The sequence below is a fragment of the Tachyglossus aculeatus genome, chromosome X1 (assembly GCF_015852505.1).
Source record: "Tachyglossus aculeatus isolate mTacAcu1 chromosome X1, mTacAcu1.pri, whole genome shotgun sequence".
NCBI lineage: Eukaryota > Metazoa > Chordata > Mammalia > Monotremata > Tachyglossidae > Tachyglossus > Tachyglossus aculeatus.
In genome coordinates, this window is record NC_052101.1 from 69,031,906 (window position 1) to 69,058,134 (window position 26,229).

Genomic DNA, 26,229 nt, shown 5'->3' on the forward strand with positions numbered 1-26,229 from the left:
CTCAGTGATGTAACTAATTATCTCAAGTCTCTACTTCTTTTTACTGGGGTAGTCTTGACTGAATCTGTCCTTAGGTCTTTGAGGGACGACCCTATGATCAAATGGCTCAAACACTTCCTTTCCATACTAATGTATCACCTTAAAGTTAGAGTGATGGAACACACACCTTCTACACACTTTCAAGAAAAGGGAATGATCAGAATATTTCCATTGTTCTCTAAAACAGATTCTGAGCCGATTAAAGAAAACAGGAGAGAAACATTCATCTTCTCTTTGAGACTGCCCTAATTAATTATTTCCTGAATGAGCTCACTGCTTTTACCTTCTAGAACCAGTAATAATAATAATAATGATGCCATTTGTTAAGTGCTTACTATGTGCAAAGCACTGTTCTAAGCGCTGGGGGGATACAATGTGATCAAGTTGTCCCATGTGGGGCTCACAGTCTTAATTCCCATTTTTACAGATGAGGTAACTGAGGCTCAGAGAAGTTAAGTGACTTGCCCAAGGTCACACAGCAGACTTGTGGTGGAGCTGGGATTCGAACCCATGACCTCTGACTCCAAAGCCCGTGCTCTTTCCACTGAGCCACGCTGCTCACATTATCAAAATCCTGATGACCCAAGCCTGGCTACCTCTATGTGGGATGTTTATGGTTATTGAGTGCTTTACCTTCAGGTCACTTGTGCAAATTGAGGCTAAATGATAGTGGTCAAATTTATTCCTCCCCACTGGATGTTCACTGGTCTGTGTGGAACTAACTAGTGAGTGGTTGCAGCTGGTTCCTGGCAGGGTGATGAAAATCACAACTGGCACTAAATGGCACTGTTGTTGGTTGCCTCAGTAGGGCGGGCAGGGACAGAGCAGGAGGGGCAATGGGCACTACTCCCTTCTAGATCAGGAATTGAGGAATGTTCCATAAGTTACATCTATCCTGTGGATCGATACTCTGCAGTACCCACACTGGTTAATAAGACCCCTGGCAGAAATTCTATCTCCCTCTCTCCATGTGAAGGAAGAACAGAATGTTAAAAAAAAAGCAACCAAAAAAAGTGTCATATTACTCCTAACTGAATTAGCTGTAGGTTAATATGAATTGGGTTGAATAACTGGTTTCTCCCTCACCACCCAGTCAAAATAAATTATTTCTGGAGATAAATTGGTAGTGGAGACAATATAACAAGGGAGTTTATCTTTAATTACAAGGTGGTGGAGCAGAGTCTTAGGTGCTAGGCTTAGTGTAGGTGGGCTTTATGAACTGTAGTAATCAGTTTAAACATTCACAGTATTTAGGAAGTTCAGCTTAAATAACAACCTTGGATTTTCAAATCTCCAGTGCTTATATCATGTTTAAGAATGTCCTTTGCTCATTTTCAGAATTTTTAATTTCTTCAATTTCTCTACACAATACTTGGATCACAAGTGGAGATCAGAAAAATCACGATGTGAATAATAAAAACACTGTAGACTAAGAATTCATCAAATGTATTTCTATTGTATTTTTCCATAGATATTTAACAGGTTTTTTTTGTTTTAAAAAATTGAACTAATTACTGTTAACCATATTTTAAGTTTCAGATATCTAGCCAGCAGAAGCTGTTATTAAACCACTGTGTAATTGCCTTCTTTACTTTGCTTCCACATAAAATCATTATCGTATTCACAATATTGGCTCCATAACAGAACCTGACAATCAAATTAATCAGGTTGCTGCCTCTAAAAACAAACGGCAGACTCTTTTGTAGTGTGCTATGTATGTGTGTGTGTGTTTGTCTTCCCTTTTTTCCTTTCCTGGAGTCTCTCTTATCTCTCCCAATCACTAAAGAAAGGGTGGAACTGTCTACCCCCAAAACTGGATGTGCATTTAAAACACTTCTCTCTACTGTGCCTCTACATCTCAAGTTCTTATGCACAGGCATTCTGGCTACTTTCTTGTGAAATCAATGTACTCTTCTCCTTTCCACCTTCAGGGGAAAGCTCTTAACAACTCTCCATCAACAGACTCCCTCTTTATCTACTCTGCCCTCTGCTCTTGCTATTGGTCAGTGCATGTTTTTTGCTAGCCTCAAACTACTTCGTTCACAACTCTTCCATTTGTGGCTCATTGCTCATGCCTTACCGCCCTGCCTGGCATGCCTGCTCTTCATCAGCTCCTGTCTTTGTCTTCAGGTGGCTACTCTCCCACTTTCCTGGCCATGGCATACATTTATGCCTATACCTGTTTACTTGACATTTTCGCATCTATTTACTCCTTTGTGCTTATCAGCTGTATCTATTCTCTATTTTATCTAACACATATTGGGCAATTTGTGTCAATTTGCACTGGGCTATAAACTCTGTAAGTGCAGCAGGGATAGTATCTTTTGCTTTTTTTGTATGTTCCCCAAGTGCCTAGTTTGGTGCTCTGCTGACAATAGTTGCTCACTAAGTGTCATTCATGATGGTAACAGCATAAATGAATCCTTTAAGACTGTTCCTCCTCCTCTGATGTTTAAAGTTCCCTTTAAGCACTACTGTCCTCATGGTCTTCTCCTGTTCTTGGTCCTCATAACTCATTCTAATGAAGAAAAGGAAAATCATTTTGATCAAAACTAGTGAATCTCTAATCCTTATACCAGTTTTTTTAGACTGGTTCTGCCATTATATAAGCCTTAGTGTGCTTCTTTCTTTTTCTTTAGCGCTCTTCCTCAATTATTTTTGATTACTTCAATTAAGACAATACCCCTAATCCAGCATTGCTGATCAAGGGTCACTCTAAGCACTGGTGAATAGTTACTATACAGTTGTAAGGTAGAAATCAATAGATCAGTGACACCTATTGTTGAAACATGATGATTCACTGAATTTGATGGGAGGTAATGGGCATCAATTAAAGAAAAATTAAAGTCATAATGTAAGTAGCACATGATTTTCTTTGAGACATTAAAATTATTATTTAATGACAAATGCTTATAATGTGAGCTATTGTTATTTTATATGTATTATCAGATTTAACTATGAAAGGCAAAGAAAAGCTACACAAATGAAGCCAATAGAATTGTGACGACTACTAGAAGTAAGATGTTCCAGTCATATATCAACATTTGAATTCAAATAGACAGAGTCATTTAAATTTCTAGATGAACACTTTGCAGTACTTTTCACAGACTGGATCCATTTTTCAAGAGATTTGCTTTCATAAGGATAGCTAAAATATTTTAATTTTAAATTTCTCAAAAGTTTCTATTTCTCAAAATCATCATGGATGCAATACTTATATGAGATTAGAAAAATATCTAACTGTGGTCAATTAAAAATTAAGTGCCCTGCATGCATTGTACTGCACTGGTCACTGTGAGGGACATCAAGAACAGAGAAAATCAGGCTCTATCATTCAGTAGCCTGAGAATCTAGCAGGAAGGACATATGAGCAGAATGAATGACAGCTATGTATCTAAGCAGTTGTTGAATGGCGAAGTGAAAATAAGTGCATGCAAGTCAGGAGGGCAGAATAAACATGATGAGGACTTTTGTCTATCTGTAATTTATTTTAATAACTGTCTCTCCCTGTAGACTGTAAACTCATTGTGGCAAGGATCATGCCTACCGTCTGTATTGCACAGAGGAGCAGCATGGCTTAGTGGAAAGAACATGGGCTTGGGGTCAGAGGTCATGGGTTCTAATCCCGGCTCTGCCACTTATCAGCCATGTGACTTTGAGCATCACTTTACTTCTCTGTGCCTCAGTTACCTTATCTGTAAAATGGGAATTAAGACTGTGAGCCCCATGTGGGACAACCTGATTGCCTTGTATCTTCTCCAGCACTTAGAACAGTGTTTGGCACATAGTATATGTTTAACAAATACCATCATCATTATACTCTCCCAAGCATTTAGTACAGTTTTCTACACACAGTAAGTGCTCAATAAATGCTAATGATTTCCATAATGCTAAATAGTTTGGTATAGCACTGTACTATTGGGAGAACATTGTTACAGAGATCAATCTGGCACTACAGCAATGGAAGGATTTCCAGAAATAGAAACAGATTGGAAGAGAACCAGAGGACAGTGTCAGTGAAGCTAAGGTTGGATGTTTCTCGGAGAAGAGGTAGTCATGGTGTCAAAGGCAGCTGAGAGGTTGAAGAGGACAAGGTTTAGCTCATGACCAAGTTTAGTCACCCAGTAAAACCAATGGACCATATGGTTGTTGGAGCAGGAGTGGCTGGTAATATCTGGAAGGTGTCAGGTTCTTGTTTTAGAGACTCCGTACTTATCCTAATTGCAGTGTTTCTCAAATTGGGGTGGCAGACCTACTATCACAGGCTTGGAAAGGTTGCCAGGGGGTCATGGAGGGCAATTGCATCATGGTTCTGTCAAACTGCTGATTATATCACTGACTTCCATGATCTGGAATCTCTGCTTGCACTCTTTCAATTTCAGCAGATTTCGAGAACTACTGTGGTAACCCCCTAAGTACTTGATAATCACCCCCAGCAATCAATCAATCCTATTTATTGAGTGCTTACCGTGTGCAGAACACTGTACTAAGGACTTTGAAGAGTACAATATAGCAGAGTTTGTAGAAATGTTCCCTGCCTCAATGAGCTTAGAATCTAGTGCTTACTGCAGTTTTGTGCATATCCATTCCCTTTATCTGTAACTTATTTGTACCTATGCCTCCCCTTCTAGATTGCAAATTCCTTGTGGGCAGGAATTGTGTCTACCACCTCAGTGGTATTATACTTCCAAGCACCTAGGCCAGTAAGTGCTCAATAAATACCACTGAATGATTGAACCAAGAGGGAAATCTGAACTGCCAAACACCTAACAGCTGTTTGTAATGGTGGGGCTTGAATGTTGAAGTAGCAGTGAGGTGAGGGTTGGGTTTGGAGGAATGGTGTGTGACATGGGGACAAGCACTTGATAAAAAAACACTCAATTCTGCCATAACACATGTTTTCACTACATGTTTTGGCTAGAATTGGGGAATGTTCTTCCAACAATGCAGTGCCCCCGTGATGAAAGAGATAATTTGTGCACATGGATTTGGCATCAAAACAGGTGACTACCACAGTGTGATTTTTCCTTAATGAAGGGTTTTCATAAAACACAGCCCTCATTTTCTAGAACTTGGTGTACTACAGTTATCATTATTCATGCATCGTGAGTGGCATCTTATTTCATTGTAACAGTGCCATTAGACTCTACTCTAAGCTTCTAAGTGAACTCTAATGTACATTCTGGCATCTGAGGCAGAAATTCCACAGTCCCAAAGTGGCAGATGTCCAGAGAGGGAAATCTGAGCATGATAGTCTGAGCATAGAGCAACTCAGATAACTCTAAGGACAAAACATCTTCAAATAGTAGTATACACCATTTACATCAAAAAAGAGTTAATCAAGTGAGTGGTCTAGGCTTTAGGACTAGGTAGGTGTTTTTATTAGAGGTCAGTTTGACAGAGGCACAGAAGTTGGGAAAAGGCATTATAGCAACTGAGAGGTTCTATGGAAAACTAAAGATCACTCCCATTATTAACTCCTAATAATAATTATGGTTCTTGCTAAGTGCCTACTATGTGCCAAGCACTCATCTAAGTGCTGGAGTAGATATCAATTAATCAGACTGGACACAGTCCCTGTCCAATATAGGGCTCACAGTCCTAATCTGCCCCAACATTGCTAAAATCTGCCACTTCCTTTCCATCCAAACTGCTTCCACATTATACAAGCACTTATCCTAGCCCAAGTCAGCTGACCTCCCTGAATCCTGTCTCTCCCCACTCCAGTTCATACTCCACTCTGCTGCCCTGCTCATTTTCCTTCAAAAACGTTCAGACTGTGTTTCCCCACTCCTCAAGAAACTCCAGTGGTTATCCATCCACCTCCGCATCAAATAAATACTCCTCACCATTGGCTTTAAATCACTTAATCACCTTGCCCTCTCCTACCTCACCTTGCTACACTCCTACCAGAACCCAGCCCACACATTTCATTCCTCTACTGTTAACCTTCTCACTGTAACTCAATCTCATCTACTTCATTGCCGACCTCTTGCCCACATCCTACCTCTGGCCTGGATTGCCCTCCCTCCTCATATCAGACACATAATTGCTCTCTCCACTTCAAAGCCTTACTGAAGGCACATCTCCTCCAAGAAGCCTTCCCTGACTAAGCCCTCCTCTCCTCTTCACCCACTCCCTTCTGAATCATCCTGACTTGCTCCCTTCATTCATCCTCCCTCCCATCCCTATAGCACATATGTATATATCTGTAATTTATTGATGTATATTAATGTTTGTTTCCCCCTCTAGAATGTGAGCTTGTTGTGAGCAGGGAACACGTCTGTTTGTTGTTGTATTGTAAATAATAATAATAATTATGGTATTTGTTAAGCATTTACCAAGTGCCAAGCACTGTTCTAAGCACTAGGGTAGATCCATGGTAATCAGGGACACAGTCCCTGTCCCACAGGGGGCTCACAGTCTTAATCCCCATTTTACAGTTAAGGTAATTGAGGCACAAAGGAGTGAAGTGAATTGCCCAAACTCACGTAGCAGACAAGTGGCAGAGCCGGGATTAGAGCCCACGTCTTCTGACTCCTAGGCCCATGCTCTATCTACTAGGCCATGCTGCTACAAGAGCCTCTCTGTTCTGTAGCACAGGGAGAACAGCCATCTCTAAATCTGACAATGACCTCAATAACTGTTATCTTGGTAAATGCATGGACATCAAAGAAGTAAACAAATTCTACTAGAATTAGACATGAGCAGGTTCAGAGTTTTAAAAATGAATATCCTGTGCTCATTTCCTGCATGTTCTTGTAAGGAAATTTATGTACTCAGTCAAGCAGTCAATGGCATTTATTGAGAGCTTACTGTGTGCAAAGCACTGTACTAAAATCTTGGGAGAGTGCAATACAACAGAATTGGTAGACATGATCCCTGCCTACATGGAGCTTACAATCTACATGGGGAGACAGACATTACTGAATCCACAGAAGCCTGGACATGGGCAGCTCTCCAATACAATAGAAAATATGATGGAATTATTGTTTTTCATTAAAGTCCAAAGAGATGCCTCTTTATTTGGGTTTTGCTTTGGGGCTAAAATGTTGTAGGTTTGATGAGTGTAAATAAAAAGTGTCTTGTAGCAAATGGTACCAGTTAGTATTTTCAATTTAGAGAATACCAATACATTTAGCAGTGGATATGCCAAAAAAATGAATTGGCCAAAAACCTGAATTAGCTATATTCTGGAGACAAACAGAAAAGGTTCACCATTTCTCAGGTACTAGCCAAATTCAAAATCAAGCAAGGGGTTACACTTCATTGCATTTTATTTTTTAACAAGGTATCTTGTCTCAAAATTCTTTTTCAGGATTTTCCACAACATGTACTATATACTTTGATGGTTAACTATTGGAGTTATTGTTGCAGTTCTTTGTTAAGAAATCTATTTTACTACAATTCTATCTCACTGTAATTTCCTTAGGAAAAGAGTGTGCTCCTTTTTTCTTTAAAACTATTAAAATGTCATTCACAACACATTTTGGAAGAGGATCTAGCTATTTCCAATAGCTATTCAAAAACATAATCACCATAATTACTGTTGACACCTAATTAACATTCAACTTCCTTTCTACAGCGACTACAGCTGGACACATCATCTATTCCAGGATAAAACTAGTGCCCTGTTGCCTATTTTTTAACAGCAGTGATCAGTACACCTGTGCCCATTCCAAATAAATTGTGGTTAGGAGCAAGAGTAACAACAACTACCCCTGAACAAGCTGAGTCTTTCTAAATATTGCCAGTTGACGTATTTAAGCTGGTGAGACTAAAGAGAGGTCATATATGTATTAGCATATGACTACTGATATCAACTTCCAATATAACGAGACAGTCATTTTTTTTTGGAGAGGGATCTCGAAGAATTCCATGTTGCTTTATGCCTTGGCTCTAAATAGCCTTTGGAACTCTAAAGGATTTATCAGCTGGAAAAATATATAGGTGATAATGACATCGATGATTATGATGATTATTATAAAGGTTAGTCTGTAGAAAAGGCCAAGAGAAATGTCCACATGGTCATTTACTACAATTCTAGGGTCATTTTTGCCTCAAATGATATAATGACTCGCACCCATGGCGACAATCCCCGGCACTCAGATTCGGTAGGCAGAAGGTCATGGATGGGTTATGCTAAGGGTTATTTGCCAGATATCGGGCCCCGTGGTTAGAGAAGCAGGCTAACCATGGGGCCTGATCCCTCAGATAGAGCAGCAGTATCCGGCAAGAACAAGAGGAAGAGGAGAGAGGGCCCTACCAAGGGAACCAAGAGACTGGCTAAGCCACCCAACTGTACACACCGGCTGCCTTCATGATGCATGCACACTTGACATTCACACCTTGTAACCAGCCTACGCAGGGTCTCCACTCTCCCTTCTGCTAGTTGGGTCTCAGTGGCTTCAGGCTTTAGTGCCTCATTGCTTCCTGTCCACTCCTTAAGGACTCTCTTCTCTCCTGGAGATGAATAATCCTGGGCCTTCCTTTGGGCCAGAGTTTCTGAGTCCCCAGAAGGGATGATTGAGTCACCAGATGTCTGATGACTCCCAGCTCTGCTGAGGGCAGGGCTCCTCCCAGCATTCAGGACCAGCCTGTGAGGACTTCCTTAGGTGATCACAGGGACTTTTCTGGGTGTTTGTGCCCAATTTAGGGGTTTTCATGGGGTCCATCTCCCCATTTCCTGGACAGTACACATACAAGCAGGAACCCACACACCCTCCTCCATGGGGACAGTCACAGTGGATTATAAATTCATTCATTCATTCATTCAATCATATTTATTGAGCGCTTACTGTGTGCAGAGCACTGTACTAAGCGCTTGGGAAGTACAAGTTGGCAACATATAGAGACGGTCCCTACCCAACAGTGGGCTCACAGTCTAGAAGGGGGAGACAGAGAACAAAACAAAACATATTAACAAAATAAAATAAATAGAATAAATATGTACAAATAAAATAGAGTAATAAATACATACAAACATATATACATATATACAGGTGCTGTGGGGAGGGGAAGGAGGTAAGGCAGGGGAGATGGAAAGGGGGTGGAGGGGGAGAGGAAGGAGGGGGCTCAGTCTGGGAAGGCCTCCTGGAGGAGGTGAAATGTAACTGGCCCATTAGGTTTCCCAAGTTTTATTTCAGAAGGTCAGTTATTTTCCCTAGAATGACCTCCTGAAAGTCTGCAGGGCCACATAGTAAGGCTGAAACCCAGCAGGGACCAGTCTAAGCCAGATAAGAATCTCAAATATAGTGTCAACACAACTTTGCTTCTCCTTTCCCTGAACCTCTTCTAGGTTTTCAGGTGTCTGGCCCAGTCATGAGGCAAGGGGAAATTTGGAGAAGGAGGAGGGGTTATTGATGTCTCAGAACTACTTTCCTGCTCCTCATTAAGAGCCTTAAAGTCCAGTGTTGTTTTGCCTGCTTCATCACATTTTTTGAGGCTTTTTAAAACATGTTCTGTCCTCCTAGTTTCTATTTAACATCTTTGATTGATTAATAACGCAGCTCCTTGGGTGTCCCACTATGATCCATTGTTCTCATGTGTCCCACCCAACAAAGCTACCTCTAGGTGAGCACTGGAGATAATTCTAATGAACTGAATGGTGCTGGTAATCTTGTGTTGCAATTTGATATGCCTACTGGTGAAACTGCTTGAAAAGATGAGTTGACCAACTCTAGTAAATCTAGCTTTTTAGACCTTCAACTTGGTAAAGTAGTTTGATGCTCCATTGTCACCAAACTCCCAAACTCTCTGGGACAATAAACCTAGTAATAGAACAGTGCTTTGTACATAGTAAGCGCTTAATAAATGCCATCATTATTATTAGTAGTAGTAGTAATACCAACTATGTCTCCAACCATGTTACTAATATATACTAATATACTAATAGAGAAGCAGCATGGCTCAGTGGAAAGAGCATGGGCTTTGGAGTCAGAGGTCATGGGTTCAAATCCCGACTCTGCCACTTGTCAGCTGTGTGACTTTGGACAAGTCACTTCACTTCTCTGTGCCTCAGTTACTTCATCTGTAAAATGGGGATTAAGACTGTGAGTCCCCCGTGGAACAACCTGATCACCTTGTAACCTCCCCAGTGCTTAGAACAGTGCTTGGCACATAGTAAGTGCTTAACAAATACCAACATTGTTAATAATAGTAATAATAATGATGGCGTTTGTTAAGCACTTACTATGTGCAAAACACTGTTCTATGCGCTGGGGAGGATATGAGGTGATCAGGTTGCTCCACATGGAGCTCACAGTCTTAATCCCCATTTTACAGGTGAAGTAACTGAGGCACAGAGAAGTTAAGTGACTTGCCCAAAGACACGGCTGACAAGCAGCAAAGCAGGGATTTGAACCCATTAACTCTGATTCCAAGTCCGTGCTCTTTCTCCTGAGCCACGCTGCTTATGACTACTATTTCTACTCCTAATACTGCTACTAATCCTAATACTACTAACCCTAATCACTAAAATCCTCCCTTTCCTCTCCATTCAAACTGCTACCACATTAATACAATCGCTCATCCTATTCTGTCTGGATTACTACATCAGCCTCCATGCTGACTGCCCAGCCTCCTGCCTCTCCCCACTCCAGTCTATACTTCACTCTGCTGCCTGGATCATTTTTCTACAAAAACGTACAGAATATGTTACCCCACTCCTCAAAAAACTCCAGTGGTTGGCCATCCACCTCCACATCAAACAAAAACTTCTTAACATTGGCTTTAAAGCACTCCATCACTTTGACATCTCCTACCTCACCTCACTACTTTCCTACTACAACCCAGCCCACACACTTCACTTCTCTGATACTAACCTTCTCACTGTGCCTCCATCTTGTCTGTCTCACTTCAGACCCCTTGCCCGTGTCCTGCCTCTGGCCTGGAACTCCTTCCCTCCTCAAATCCGACAGACAGTTACTCTCCCCCCTCTTCAAAACCTTATTGAAGGCACATCTCCAGGAGGCCTTCCCTGACTAAGCCCCCTTTTCTTTCCTCCCACTCCCTTCTGTGTCACCCTGTGTCATCCTAAGAAGGACAGCTCCCTTGGAGTTGAGAAAACAAATAGCACTAAATTCCTGAGATACAATCAAGACCATTCAAGAACATAATAATAATAATGTCACCCTCTGATCTTGACCCCTCTAAGCCCCACAACACTTACACACATATCTGTAATTTACATTTTTATATTAATGTCTGTCTCCCCTCATCAGAGAAGCAGTGTGGCTCAGTGGAAAGAGCACAGGCTTGGGAGTCAGAGGTCATGGGTTCAAATCCCTGCTCCACCAATTGTCAGCTGTGTGACTTTTGGCAAGTCACTTAACTTCTCTGTGCCTCAGTTACCTCATCTGTAAAATGGGGATGAAGACTGTGAGCCCCGTGTGGGACAACCTGGTCACCTTGTATCCTCCCCAGCACCTAGAACAGCGCTTGGCACATAGTAAGCGCTTAAGAAATACCAACATTATTATCTAGACTGTAAGCTTATTGTGGACAGGGAACGTGTCGGTTTATTGTTTCATTGTACTCTCCCAAGCACTTAATACAGCACTCTGCACACAATAAGGGCTCAATAAATAGAACTAAAGGAATGAATGAATATTAATAACTGCAGTATTTGTTAATCACTTACTATGTGTCAGTTACCCTACTAAGTGCTGGAGTAGATCAAAGATAATTATGTCCCACCTGGGGCTCACAGTCTAAGTAGGAGAGGGAGAACACATCCTGAATCTAATTTTGCAGATGAGGGAACTGAGGCACAGAGAAGTTAAGTGACTTTCTCAAGGTCACACAGCAGATAAGTGATAGAGCTAGGATTAGAACCCAAGGTCTTGAATCCCAGGCCCATGTTCTTTCCACTAGACCATGCTGCTTCCCAGGACTACATAACCCCAAAATATTCAGTGGGGAAATACTAGGTTGAAAAGGAGGAGGCCCATGTTTCTACTATCATTTATGCAAGTTTCCTCACTTGGCTGTGCCATGGAAGGGAAATTGAAAAGTGCTTAGAACAGTGCTCTGTACACAGTAAGCACTCAATAAATACAATTGAATGAATGAATGAAAGCAGCAGCAAAGCAGAGAAAAATGTGTGATGCTTCAGGCAAACAGCCAGTCACATTTTTTTTAAAAGGCCCCCTAATTTATGAACCCTTCAGAGATGGCCCTCTGCCCCTCACTGAGAAGTATATATTTTGTCTAAGAAGGACAGCTCCCTTGGAGTTGAGAAAAAAAATAGCACTAAATTCCTGAGATACAATCAAGACCATTCAAGAACATAATAATAATAATGGCTATGTGCAAAGCACTATTCTAAGCGCTGGGAAGGTTACAAGGTGATCAGGTTGTCCCACATGGGGCTCACAGTCTTAATCCCCATTTTACAGATGAGGTAACTGAGGCCCAGAGAAGTGAAGTGACTTGCCCAAAGTCACATAGCTGACAAGTGGCAGAGCTGGGAACTGAACCCATGACCTCTGACTCCAAAGCCCGTGCTCTTTCAATCAATCAATCAATCAATCAATCGTATTTATTGAACGCTTACTATGTGCAGAGCACTGTACTAAGCGCTTGGGAAGTACAAATTGGCAACACATAGAGACAGTCCCTACCCAACAGTGGGCTCACAGTCTAAAAGGGGGAGACAGAGAACAGAACCAAACATACCAACAAAATAAAATAAATAGGATAGAAATGTACAAGTAAAATAAATAAATAAATAAATAAATAGAGTAATAAATATGTACAACCATATATACATATATACAGGTGCTGTGGGGAAGGGAAGGAGGTAAGATGGGGGGATGGAGAGGGGGACGAGGGGGAGAGGAAGGAAGGGGCTCAGTCTGGGAAGGCCTCCTGGAGGAGGTGAGCTCTCAGCAGGGCCTTGAAGGGAGGAAGAGAGCTGGCTTGGCGGAGGGGCAGAGGGAGGGCATTCCAGGCCCGGGGGATGACGTGGGCTGGGGGTCGACGGCGGGACAGGCGAGAATGAGGTACAGTGAGGAGATTAGCGGTGGAGGAGCGGAGGTTGCGGGCTGGGCAGTAGAAGGAGAGAAGGGAGGTGAGGTAGGAGGGGGCGAGGTGATGGACAGCCTTGAAGCCCAGGGTGAGGAGTATCTGCCTGATGTGCAGATTGATTGGTAGCCACTGGAGATTTTTGAGGAGGGGAGTAATATGCCCAGAGCGTTTCTGGACAAAGATAATCCGGGCAGCAGCATGAAGTATGGATTGAAGTGGAGAGAGACACGAGGATGGGAGATCAGAGAGAAGGCTGGTGCAGTAGTCCAGACGGGATAGGATGAGAGCTTGAATGAGCAGGGTAGCAGTTTGGATGGAGAGGAAAGGGCGGATCTTGGCAATGTTGCGGAGCCAACTTTCCACTGAGCCACACTGCTTCTCCATAAGATGTAGCGTAGCTTTTGTAAGAGGTTGTGGAATTCTGATCATTAAACTTTTATTTTAGCCTTCTTGGCTTTGGGTTGCCATCTTGGAATTTGATATTAAATTTAACATGTGGATGATGCTGATCCTTCAATCAATGGTATTTATTGAGCATTTACTGTGAGCAGAGCATTGTACTAGATGCTTGGGAGAGCACAATACAAAAAAGTTGGTAGACACAGTCCCTTCCCACAAGGAGCTTACAGTCTAGAGAAGCAGTGTGGCTTAGCGGAAAGAGCATGGGCTTGGGAGTCAGAGGACATGGGTTCTAATCCCGGCTCTGCCACGTGTCTGCTGTGTGATTTTGGGCAAGCCACTTAACTTCTCTGTGCCTCAGTTACCTCATCTGTAAAATGGGGATTAAGGCTGTGAGCCCCACATGGGATAACCTGATTGCTTTCATTCATTCATTCAATCGTATTTATTTAGTGCTTACTGTGTGCAGAACACTGTACTAAGCACTTGGGAAGTACAAGTCGGCAACATTTAGGCATGGTCCCTACCCAACAACTGGCTCACAGTCTAGAAGTTGGAGACAGACAACAAAACAAAACATGTAGATGGGTGTCAAAATCATCAGAACAAATAGAATTATAGCTACAGCCTTGTATCTACCCCAGCACTTAGAACAGTGTTTGGCACATAGTAAGCATTTAACAAATACCATCTTCATTATTGTTATTATTATTATAGGGGGAAACAGACATTAAAACAAATTACAGATATGGGAAATAGGAGAATAAAAGGATATTGTACATTAGGGTTGAGGGTGGGCTGAATATCAAAGTATACAGTCCCAAGCACATAGGCAATGCAGAAGGAAGGGTGAATAGGGGAAATGAGGGGTTAGTCAGGAAAGGCCTCTTAGAGGAGATCTGATTTTAGGGGGGCTTTGAAGGTGGGGATAGTGGTGGACTCTCGAATATCAAGTGGTAGGGAGTTCCAGCTCAGAGGCAGGATGTGGGCCAGAGTCAGTGATGACAGTGAGATAGATGAAATTAAGGTGCAGTGAGTAGGTTGGCAGTCGAGGAGCTAAGTGTGTGGGCTGGATTGTAGTAGGAGATCAGAGAGGTAAGGTAGGAGGGGAAGAGCCGATTGAGTGCCTTAAAGCCAATGGTAATCAATCAATCAGATTTATCGAGCTCTTACTGTGTGAAGGCCACTGTAATAAGCACTTGGAAGAGTACAAACAACAATATAATGGACACATTCTCTGTCCACAATGACCTTACAGTCTAAAGAGTTTCTATGAAGAAAATGGTCTAAAAGGTGGAAAAGGATATCTGAGGTAATACCAGTGGGTTCATAGGCATAAAAAAGTTTGGACTTTATAGTTGGTCTGAAACATATTGTCAGATTGGGTATCACACTTGGTTTCTAAAGTCTCCTCAAAGACATGCTGACCTCCATTCGGGTTTCCACTTTCATTCATTCATTCATTCATTCATTCAATCATATTTATTGAGCACTTACTGTGTGCAGAGCACTGTACTAAGCGCTTGGAAAGTACAATACAGCAAACAAAAAGAGAAACAATCCCTGCCCACAATGGGCTCACAGTCTAGAGAGGGGAGACAGACATCAATACAAGTAAACAGACATCAATATAAATGAATAGAATTATAGATATATACATAAGTGCTGTGGGGCAGGGAGGGGGGAAGAGCAAAGGGAGTGAGTCAGGGTGATGTGGAAGGGAGTGGGAGCTGAGGAAAAGTGGGGCTTTGTCTGGGAAGGCCTCCAGGAGGAGGTGCACCTTCAGTAGGGCTTTGAAGGTGGGGAGAGTGATTGGTGGATTTGAGGAGGGATGCATTCCAGGCCAGAAGAAGGATGTGGGCCAGAGGTCAGCAGTAAGACAGGCGAGATCAAGGCACAGTGAGGAGGTTAGCACCCGAGGATCAGAGTGTGCAGGCTGGGATGTAGAAGCAGAGAAGAGAAGTGAGATAGGAGGAGGCAAGGTGATGGAGAGCATTAAAGCCAATGGTGAGGAGTTTTTGTTTGATACGGAGGTGGATAGGCAATCACTTGAGAATTTTAAGGAGCAGGGTGACATGCCCTGAACATTTCTGTAGAAACGTTCTTGTTTTTCTGCAAAATTGGACACTTTGGGCCTAGGAAATGAAATTCAGTGACAGCTCTTAGCTCTAAATCACCCAGGAAATTTTTGTGGAAATTACTTGTGGAGATTCCTTGATGGAGCCTATGCATACTCAGTTCAATTAATCAATATTATTTATTGAGCACTGACTGTGTGCAAAGCACACAACTAGACACTTGGGAGAGTACAACAGAGTTGGTAAAAACGCTTCCTGCCTACAATGATCTGTACTTCCTAAGCGCTTAGTACAGTGCTCTGCACACAGTAAGTGCTCAACAAATACGATAGAATGAATGAATGAACTTACAGTCTAGAGGGGGAGGCAGACGTTGACATAAATCAATTACGGATTTGTATGTAAGTACTTTGGGGCTGTGGGTTGGGTGAATATCAACTTCTTAAAGGGTACAGATCCAAGTGCATAGGTGATGCAGAAGGGAGAGGGAGTATAGGGTCATTTGAAGTATAATTATGTCTCTGTTATTTTGCAACACAAAATATTATTATACCCATGGGCATGAGAGAAAGGACTGTTGCAAATCCTCTCAAAGAACCATTAAAGTTTCCAATAGAGTTTCTCCCTGTGCTTGGTAAGAGGCTCATTTTAACAGCGAGTGGACCTCAGTACAGTAACCTGAGTGAGATTTTCTTTCATAGTTATTGACTCACTTTGATGGTCTAATGTAATATGCCATAATATCTTCAGTTTGGCTAATAAATCATATGCTAACTGGCTTATCAAAAGTAAGCCTGAATTTTTAAGACAAATCTAGGTCAGTCATCTAGAACTAGTGCTAACACGCCAATGAGTCACAGTCAGAGCTTTGTAAAACAATGTAAATATAATCTAACTCTGCTATTAGTCTCACAAAAGGTAATTACAGGTGAACAAGAAAATTAAATGTCAATGTGCCAGAGTGTATTATAATTAAACAAACACAAAGCACATTTCAAGACTCATAGGAAAGCCATTCAAAGAAAGCTCATTAACAAGTAAGGCAAATGCCTCTCCCTCACAACTATGTTATATGTCTTATAATACTGAAGTCCAGCTACAAGTTGAACTGTGCACAGCAAAGTAAGTTTTCCTCCCTTCATACTGGAGCACTGTAGCCTAATGGAAATAGTATAGGCATAAGAGTCAGAGGGTCTGGGTTCTAAACCTGACTCTACCACTTGCCTGCTGTGTGCCCTTGGGCAAATCACTTAACTTCTCTGTACTTCAGTTTATTCAATTGTAGAAAGGGGATTCAAAATCTGTTCTCCCTCCCAAATAGACTGTGACACCCATATGGGCCAGGGGCTGCCCTGATTAACTGGTATTTACCCCACCACTTAGAACAGTACTTAATAATAATAATGACATTTATTAAGCGCTTACTATGTGTAAAGCACTGTTCTAAGCACTGGCACTGTTCTAAGCACTGGCACTGTTCTAAGCGCTGACATATAGCAAGTATTTTACAAATACAAAAATAATAATGATTATAATACACATTTCCTAAAGCTACCTTAACCTCTCAGGGTCACACCTGGAGAGTTTCCAGTACTCTACCAGTCTCGACTACGGGAGAGAGAGTCAAGCAGAGGCATATCCATTCTATTCCTAGCTTGCTCAGTGGCTAGCAAGTGAAAGGCTATCTGCTACAAGTCAAAATCCACCTGTGCTGGGCTGCAGCAGCATGGGAGAGAGTTAAAGGCAGAGACTCAGGTTTACTGCACAGAAGGAGGCAATGGTAAACAGCTCCTGTATTTTTACCATCTAAACTCTATGGATACACTACTAGAACGATTGCAGATGGAGGTGGGGTATTCTGGGAGAGAGTGTCCATGACATCACTATGGGTCAGCCATGATTTGACAGCATAAGACAACAACAGCTTGGCTACAATGCCAGGCCTAGGCTGTCTCCTCTAGTTTCAGATTCAAGAAGAATAAAGCCTAACCCTCAATACTCTATCAGTCACATTTATTGAATGTTTGCTGTGTGCAGAGCGTTGTACTAAGCACTTTGGAGAGTACAATATAACAGAATTGGTAGACATGTTTCCTGTCCACCATGAACCTACAGTCTGAAGGGGGAGAAGACATTAATATAAATAAATTATGGATATGTACGTAAGTGCTTTGGGGTCGAGGGAGGAGTGAATAAAAGGTAAAAATCCAAGTGCAAGGGAGAAAGGAGTGGGAGAAGAGGAAATAAGGGCTTCATCAGGGAAGGCCTCCGGGAGGAGATGTGCTTTTAATAAGGCTTTGAAGGTCAGGAGAGTGTTTGTTAAATATGAAGAGGTAGGGAATTTGAGGCTAGAGGCAGGACACGGACAAGAGGTGAGGTTAGCGGCAAGATAGATAAAATTGAGATACAGTAAGTAGGTTAGCATTAGACTAGCAAAGTGTGTGGGCTGGGTTGTAGTCGGAAAGCAGGGAGATAAGGTAGGAGGGGGTAAACTGATATTTCGTGTTATAAAGCTGATGATAAGGAGGTTCTGTTTGATGTGGAGGTGGATGGTAACCCACTGGCAGTTCTTGAGGAGTGGGGAAACATGAACTGAACTTTTTTTAGAAAAATGATCTGGACAGCAGAGTGAAGTATGGATTGAAGTGGGTGGGACACAAGGCTGGGATGCAGTAGTCAAGGCATGATAGGATAAGTGCTTAGATTAATGTGATGGAGAGGAAAGGACGGATTTTAGAGATGTTGGGAAGGCTGAACTGACAGGATTTGGTGACAGTGAACATGAGGGTTGAATGAGAGAGATGAGTCGAGAATAATGCCAAGGTTACAGGCTTGTGAGACCTGGAGAATATTGATGCTATCTACAGTGACAGGAAGGTCAAGGGGAGGACAGAGTTTGGGTGGGAATATGAGGAGTTCAGTTTTGGACATGGGGACTGGGTTATCTGCAGTCACAGCAAACTTTCCCTACAGCACATGTGAATTCTGGAGAAAGAACTGAGTTGATCATCTTTACGCTGAAGGACACCCAATTAACAGAATCAGGTTAGACACTCGGGAAGCACTACAGATAAAAACAGAGACCTCCCTTAGTTCAAATCCCTGATTAAAGCCACCTTCTCCAGGAGGCTTGACCTATTGAACCCTTCACCTTTCTGGTTATACCACTTTCTCAGTCACTCAACAATTATGACTTTACCTATGTGTTGTGGATTAATTAATTCACTTGCCTTATTATGGGTATTGACTCAAGCAATCAATCAATGGTATTTGCTGTGTGGAGAGCACTGTACTATGTGCTTGGAGGGGTACAACAGAGTTGGTGTACATGTTCCCAGACCACAAGGAGCTTACAGTCTAGAGGGAAAGGCAGGCATTAAAATAAACTGTGGATATGTACATAAGTGCTGTGAGACTGCAGTTGGAGTGATTAAAGTGTACACAGATCCAAGTGCATTGGTGACACACTAGGGAGAGGGAGTAAAGGAAATGAGGTCTTGGTCAGGGAAGGCCTCCTGGAGGAGATGTGATTTTAATAAGGCTCTGAGGGTGGAGAGAGTGATTATCTGTTGGATATGAAGGGGAGAGAATTTCAGACCACAGGGAGGAGGTGGGCAAGGGACTGGTGGTAAGATAAGCAAAATCGAGGTACAGTGAACAGGTTGGCATTATAAGAGAAAAGTGAGCATGCTGGGTTATATTAGGAGGAGGCAAGCTGATTGAGTGCTTTTAAAGCCAGTGGTAAGGAGTTTCTGTTTGATGCAAAAGTGGATGGGCATCCAACAGAGGTTCTTGAAGAGTGGGGACATGTGGACTGAACGGAACTTTTTTTTAGGAAAATGATCTGCTGTGTCACCTTGGGCAAATCACTTCACTTTTCTGTGTCTCAGTTACCTCATCTGTTAAATAGGGATGAGACTGTGAGCCCCATGTGGGACAGGGACTGTGTCCAACTTGATTTGCTTGTAACCACCCCAGCACTTAGAACAGTACCCGCCACATAGTAAGCACTTAACAAATACCATTATTATTATTATTATTATCATCATCATCCAAACAGCAGAGTGAAGTGAGGACTGACGTGGGAATAGACAGGAAGCACGGAGGGCAGGGAGGTGGCTGCTGTAGTAGTCAAGGTGGGATATAAGGGCTTGAATCAGCATGGTAGCAATTTGGATAGAGAGGAAAGGATGGGTTCTAATGGTGTTGTGACAGTAAGAGAGGGCAAGGACATGGTTTGGGTGGGACGTTGAGTAGTTATGTTTTGGACATATTAAGTTTGAGGTGTTGGTGGAACATCCAAATAGAGATTGATTGACTAGAGCTGATGAGATTGAGTGTGTGTGCAAGTTGGTCTATGGGCAAGGTGGGATTGGGCAGGAGGTCAGTCAAGTTGAGGAGTGGGAGGAAGCAGGAGGTGGAAGGGCCAACAGACTCCCATACTCTTTTAACTGTTACCTATTTGTCAGCTTAGCCCTGCTCTTGTTCCAGTGGAAAGAGCACAATTCTGTAAATCAGGACACCAGGGCTCTAGGCCTAGCTGTGCAATTAGGGGATACCTGCTGGGGTTATGTCTTCAGTGGTAAGAATTTCTGAACCAGAGAATGAGTGGAGAATTCTGTGACGTGGACAGAGCCAGAAGGAAAACTGCAAAACAGCTGGGGGATTATGGCACTATAGTACAGCCTCAGCACTCTGATGCAGTCACTCAAGGCAGAAGTGGATCCTGCACGGAAAATCCCTTTGCTACACTTCTGCTACTTAACTGCCCATTGCACTCTGTCCCAGTGGGAATAAGGCTGGGAAAAACAAGACAGAGTGAGTGGTGCTGAGCAAAACCACTATGACTCAAATCAATTCTTTTGTGCAGGTTATAGTTCTACATGTCCTCAAGTGACAGACGTGCATACAGTAGGTATTCAATAAATACTTGTAGATGATGGTAATGATGGTGAAGGAAACAAACTATTATTCTGTCTACACCACTAGAAAGCAGATCTTAGTGGGAGGAAGCTGACATCTTCTATGATAGATATAGTAGAATGCTTCTTGTACTTCATCAATTTTTGACATATCCAGGTATTATCCCATCTCATGGCCACTAGATGTGGTGCCTTAAAGATTCAATTTAACATGAAGAGAAAGCAAGGAATATGTACCACAACATAGTAGGGAAACAACATGGCCTAGTGGAAAGAGCATGGGGCTGGGAGTCAGAGGACGTAGGTTTTAATCCCTGCTCCACCACTTTTTCTTTTTAATAGCACTTGTTAAGCACTCACTATGTACCAGGCGCTACACTATTCAGTGAGGTAGGTACAAGACAATCAGGTCAGATTGAAGTAGGTACTAGATAATCAGGTCAGATTGTCTTCTGTGTAACCTAGGGCAAGTCACAACTTCTCTGGGCCTCAGTTCTCCCTCTTGTTTAGACTGTAAAATTGTTGTGGGGAGGGGATGTGTCCATCAGCTCTGTTATAGTGTACTCTACCAAGTGCTTAATGTAGTGCTTTGCACACAGTAAGCGCTCAATAAAAACGAATGATTGAGAGACTGTGAGCCCCATGTGGGTAAGGAACTGTGTCTGACCTAATTATTGTGTATCTACCCCAGTGCTTGGCACATAACAGTTAGTGCTTAACAAATACTAAAATTATTATTATGTAATAATTGCAGTGTGTTCTGAATATTCTTTAAATCCTCTAACATATAAAGCCTTTATTTTCTGGAGTATTTTGTTTTTATGAAATAGTTAAGAAAAATCTAAAATCAATTCATTTTGTTTGTTTCTTGCTGTTTGGTTCTTTTGTAAAAAATATTTTCACCTTCCAGTTTGAATCAAACTAAAAGTCTTCACTTCAATGGAAGTGCTGTAATTAAAGGTTGTGGATTTTACATAACCCTACTATGATCTCATTACTTGAAGGTACTTTAATGTACCACCCCCGACCCCCATCCCTCCACTTCCACATCCGCCCCACCCCCGCCACGGTTTAAGCGATCATCCTTAAAGAGCCCCCCAATACCTCCCTTCCCGGTCCGGATCTGACTGATTCTCCGCCCCCCACGGGAAAAAGGCCCTTGTTATCACCAAGTAACATTAACGACAACCTCATTCGCACCTACTCAGCCCTCCAATGCTATTTGGCTGTTCACTCCTCTCCCCAGGCATCTCCACTCCCTGACCCCCCTTAACAGTTCCACCCTACTCCAGCACATAATAGTTTGTATCTGCTCTCTGTGACATCATTATCAGCCTATTTTATTATTGCCATAGCATGTTAATGGTTAACTACCCTCTGTGATGCCATCACCTACTTATATTATTGCTACTGTTTTATCGCTTCTGCATTTCAATTGTTAACCTCCCGCTGTGCTGTCATTTACCCTGCTGACCTGACCATGAACTATCAATTCCCTTGCTCCCAACTGCCATTCCCATTCCTCACCTTCCCCTTCCCCTCTCCCACCCAGCTTTTTCCCTCCCTTTCCCCCACCACCACTGCTCCCCCTCACCCCCTACCCAGGATCCCAGCGCCCATCCTCCACTCCTCCCTCCCAGCCCCCTCCCTCCCCTCCTCCCAACCCCCACCCCATCCTAGTTCTCCTTTCCCATCGCCACCCTCTTCCCACTCTCCCCACCTAGGCCCCCACCAACTCATCCCAATCCAAACCCTTCCCAACCCTTGCACCCTTCCCCCTCCCTCCCCCTCCCTCTGCAGCTGCTGCCAAGTGTGGCCTCTGGAACCCCTGCTCTGTTATAAGTAAACTCCCTTTCATCCTGGACCTATTCCTTTCGAGGTCTCTACTCCTCCTTGCCCTAACTGAAACATGGCTGTCTCCGGACGACGTGGTCTCTTCTGCTGCTCTCTCCAGTGGAGGTCTCTTCTTCTCCCAATACCCAAGACTCACCGAAAAAGGAGGAGGTGTCCGTTTCCTTCTCACTCCCCAATGTCGCTTTTGCACTATCCTTCCTCCCCCTTCCCTTTCCTTCCCTTCTTTTGAAGCCTACATTATTCGCCTCTACCACCCCCTCCAGATTCTGGTAGCTGTCATCTACCGCCCCACCCCCCGCCCCACCCCCAACTTCTTTGACGATTTTGACCCCTTCCTCACCTTCCTTATCTCCTTTTCTATGCCCACTCTGATCCTCGGAGACTTCAACATCCACATGGATATCCCGGGTGACTCCTCTGCCGCCCACCTTCTATCTCTCCTTGACGCTGTCAACCTCTTGCTCCACCCCACCTCGCCCACTCACCAACTTGGTCACACCCTCAACCTCATCATCTCCTACCGCTGCACTGCCTCCACCCTCACCAACTCTGAAATCCCTCTCTCTGATCATAACCTTCTCACCTACCTCCTCACTCATACTCCTTTCCCCAGTAAATGTCTCCTCACAGAGACCTCCGCTCTCTTGACCCCATCCAACTTTCTGAGTGCCTCTCACCCCACCTCGCCTCCCTTTCCTCTCTATCCAATGTTGATGGTCAGATTACTGCTCTCAACTCTACCCTCTCTACTCAGCTCGACTCACTCGCTCCCCTTTCCTTTCACCGCTCTTGTACCACTAACCCACAGCCCTGGATCACTGCCTCCTTTGCTCTTATGCTCGAGCTGCAGAACACTGCTGGTGAAAGTCTAAACACCATGCCAACCTTGTTCGCTTCAAGTTTATCCTTTCCTCTGCCCTCTCCTCTGCCAAAAAAGCTATTTCTCCTCCCTTGTTGACACTCATGCCCATCATCCTTGTCAGCTCTTCTGTACATTTAACTCCCTGCTCAGGCCCCCGGTTCCTCTCCCTCCTCCTTCCCTCACCCCCAACGATCTGGTCTCCTACTTCATTAATAAAATTAAATCCATCAGGACTGAGCTCCCCAAAGTCACTCTCCCCCCTTCTCCAACCTCCCGACTCTCAACGCTCTCTGCTACTCTCCCATCCTTCCCAGCAGTATCCTCAGAGGAGATCTCCTCCCTCCTCTCAAGTGCTACTCCAGCCACCTCTGACCCCATTCCCTCTCATCTTATGAAATCTCTCACTCTGTCCGTTCTCCCCTCCTTAACTTCCATCTTCAACTGCTCACTCTCCACTGGTTCCTTCCCCTCTGCCTTCAAACATGCCCACGTCATCATTATCATCATCAATCGTATTTATTGAGCACTTACTGTGTGCAGAGCACTGTACTAAGCGCTTGGGAAGTACAAGTTGGCAGCATATAGAGACAGTCCCTACCCAACAGTGGGCTCACAGTCTAAAAGGGGGAGACAGAGAACAAAACCAAACATACTAACAAAATAAAATAAATAGAATAGATATGTACAAGTAAAATAAATAAATAAATAAACAAATATGTACAAACATATATACATATATACAGGTGCTGTGGGGAAGGGAAGGAGGTAAGATGGGGGGGTGGAGAGGGGGACGAGGGGGGGAGGAAGGAAGGGGCTCAGTCTGGGAAGGCCTCCTGGAGTAGGTGAGCTCTCAGTAGGGCCTTGAAGGGAGGAAGAGAGCTAGCTTGGCAGATGGGCAGAGGGAGGGCATTCCAGGCCTGGGGGATGACGTGGGCCGGTGGTCGATTTGGGACAGGCAAGAACGAGGTACGGTGAGGAGATTAGTGGCAGAGGAGCGGAGGGTGCAGGGTGGGCTGTAGAAGGAGAGAAGGGAGGTGAGGTAGGAGGGGGCGAGGTGATGGAGAGCCTTGAAGCCCAGGGTGAGGAGTTTCTGCCTGATGCGCAGATTGATTGGTAGCCACGTCTCTCCCATCCTAAAAAAATCCTCTCTTGACCCCACATCACCTTATAGTTATTGCCCTATTCCCTCCTACCATTCCTTTCCAAACTCCTTGAACGAGTCATCTACGCCCGCTGCCTCAAATTCCTCAATGCCAACTATCTTCTCAACCCCCTCCAATCTGGCTTCCGTCCCCTACATTCCACGGAAACTGCCCTCTCAAAGGTCGCCAATGACCTACTGCTTGCCAAATCCAACGGCTCCTACTCTATCCTAATCCTCCTCGACCTCTCAGCTGCCTTCGACACTGTGGACCACCCCCTTCTCCTCAACCCTAGCTTGAGGAGACAGACTTGGCTTGGCTTCACAGACTCTGTCCTCTCCTGGTTCTCCTCTTATCTCTCCGGCCGTTCATTCTCAGTCTCTTTTGCGGGCTCCTCCTCCCCCTCCCATCCCCTTATTGTAGGGGTTCCTCAAGGGTCAGTTCTTGGTCCCCTTCTGTTCTCTATCTACACTCACTCCCTTGGTGACCTCATTCGTTCCCACGGCTTCAACTATCATCTCTACACTGATGACACCCAAATCTACATCTCTGCCCCTTCTCTCTCTCCCTCCCTCCAGGTCTCGCATCTCCTCCTGCCTTCAGGACATATCCATCTGGATGTCTGCCCGCCATCTAAAACTCAACATGTCCAAGACTGAACTCCTTATCTTCCCTCCCAAACCCTGCCCTCTCCCTGACTTTCCCATCACTGTTGACGGCACTATCATCCTTCCCAACTCACAAGCCCGCAACCTTGGTGTCATCCTCGACTCTGCTCTCTCGTTCACCTGTCACATCCAATCCATCACCAAAACCTGCTGGTCTCACCTCCGCAACATTGCCAAGATCCACCCTTTCCTCTCCATCCAAACCACTACCCTGCTCGTTCAATCTCCCATCCTATCCCGACTGGATTACTGCATCAGCCTCCTCTCTGATCTCCCATCCTCCTGTCTCTCCCCACTTTAATCCATACTTCACGCCGCTGCCTGGATCGTCCCTGTGCAGAAACGCTGTGGGCATGTTACTCCCCTCCTCAAAAATCTCCAGTGGCTACCAATCAACCTATGCATCAGGCAGAAACTCCTCACCCTCGGCTTCAAGGCTCTCCATCACCTCGCCCCCTCCTACCTCACCTCCCTTCTTTCCTTCTACAGCCCAGGCCGCACCCTCTGCTCCTCTGCCGCTAATCTCCTCACGGTGCCTCGTTCTCGCCTGTTCTGCCTTCGACCCCCGACCCACGTCATCCCCCTGGCCTGGAATGCCCTCCCTCCGCACATCCGCCAAGCTAGCTCTCTTCCTCCCTTCAAAGCCCTACTGAGAGCTCACCTCCTCCAGGAGGCCTTCCCAGACTGAGCCCCCTCCTTCTTCTCCCCCTCCCCCCCATCCCCCCAGCCTTACCTCCTTCCCCTCCCCACAGCACCTGTATATATGTATATACGGTTGTACGTATTTATTACTCCATTTATTTTACTTGTACATATTTATTCTATTTATTTTATTTTGTTAATATGTTTTGTTTTGTTGTCTGCCTCCCCCTTCTAGACTGTGAGCCCACTGTTGGGTGGGGATCATCTCTATATGTTGCCAACTTGTACTTCCCAAGCGCTTAGTACAGTGCTCTGCACACAGTAAGCGCTCAAAAAATATGATTGAATGAATGAATGAATAGATTGTTCTTTACCTTCCTGGAATGTCGGTTTCACTTAGAACAGATAATTACAGCTGTAATTATCAAGATTTTATTACCTGAAAGCGGTTTCTAACACGGAAATTAATTGCTATAAAATATAATGTACATCACTCAATTTAAAAAGCAGTTAGATATGAAGGATGGCTAAGAACCAACTAAAAGCTACTAGCAACATGCCACCTATCTCAAGAGCTATTTAATGGAAGAAAAA

General features: G+C 43.9%; 1 protein-coding gene and 1 non-coding gene across 3 annotated transcripts in view; one reads left to right on the forward strand and one right to left on the reverse strand.

The window, feature by feature from the left end:
- Window positions 1-26,229, reverse strand: part of SYNPR (synaptoporin) — a 320,964-nt gene that overhangs the window by 192,935 nt on the left and 101,800 nt on the right. The window lies entirely within an intron of this gene.
- Window positions 17,104-17,241, forward strand: LOC119920557. The gene has a single exon (XR_005448293.1). It is a non-coding gene; the product is annotated as a small nucleolar RNA SNORA7 (small nucleolar RNA).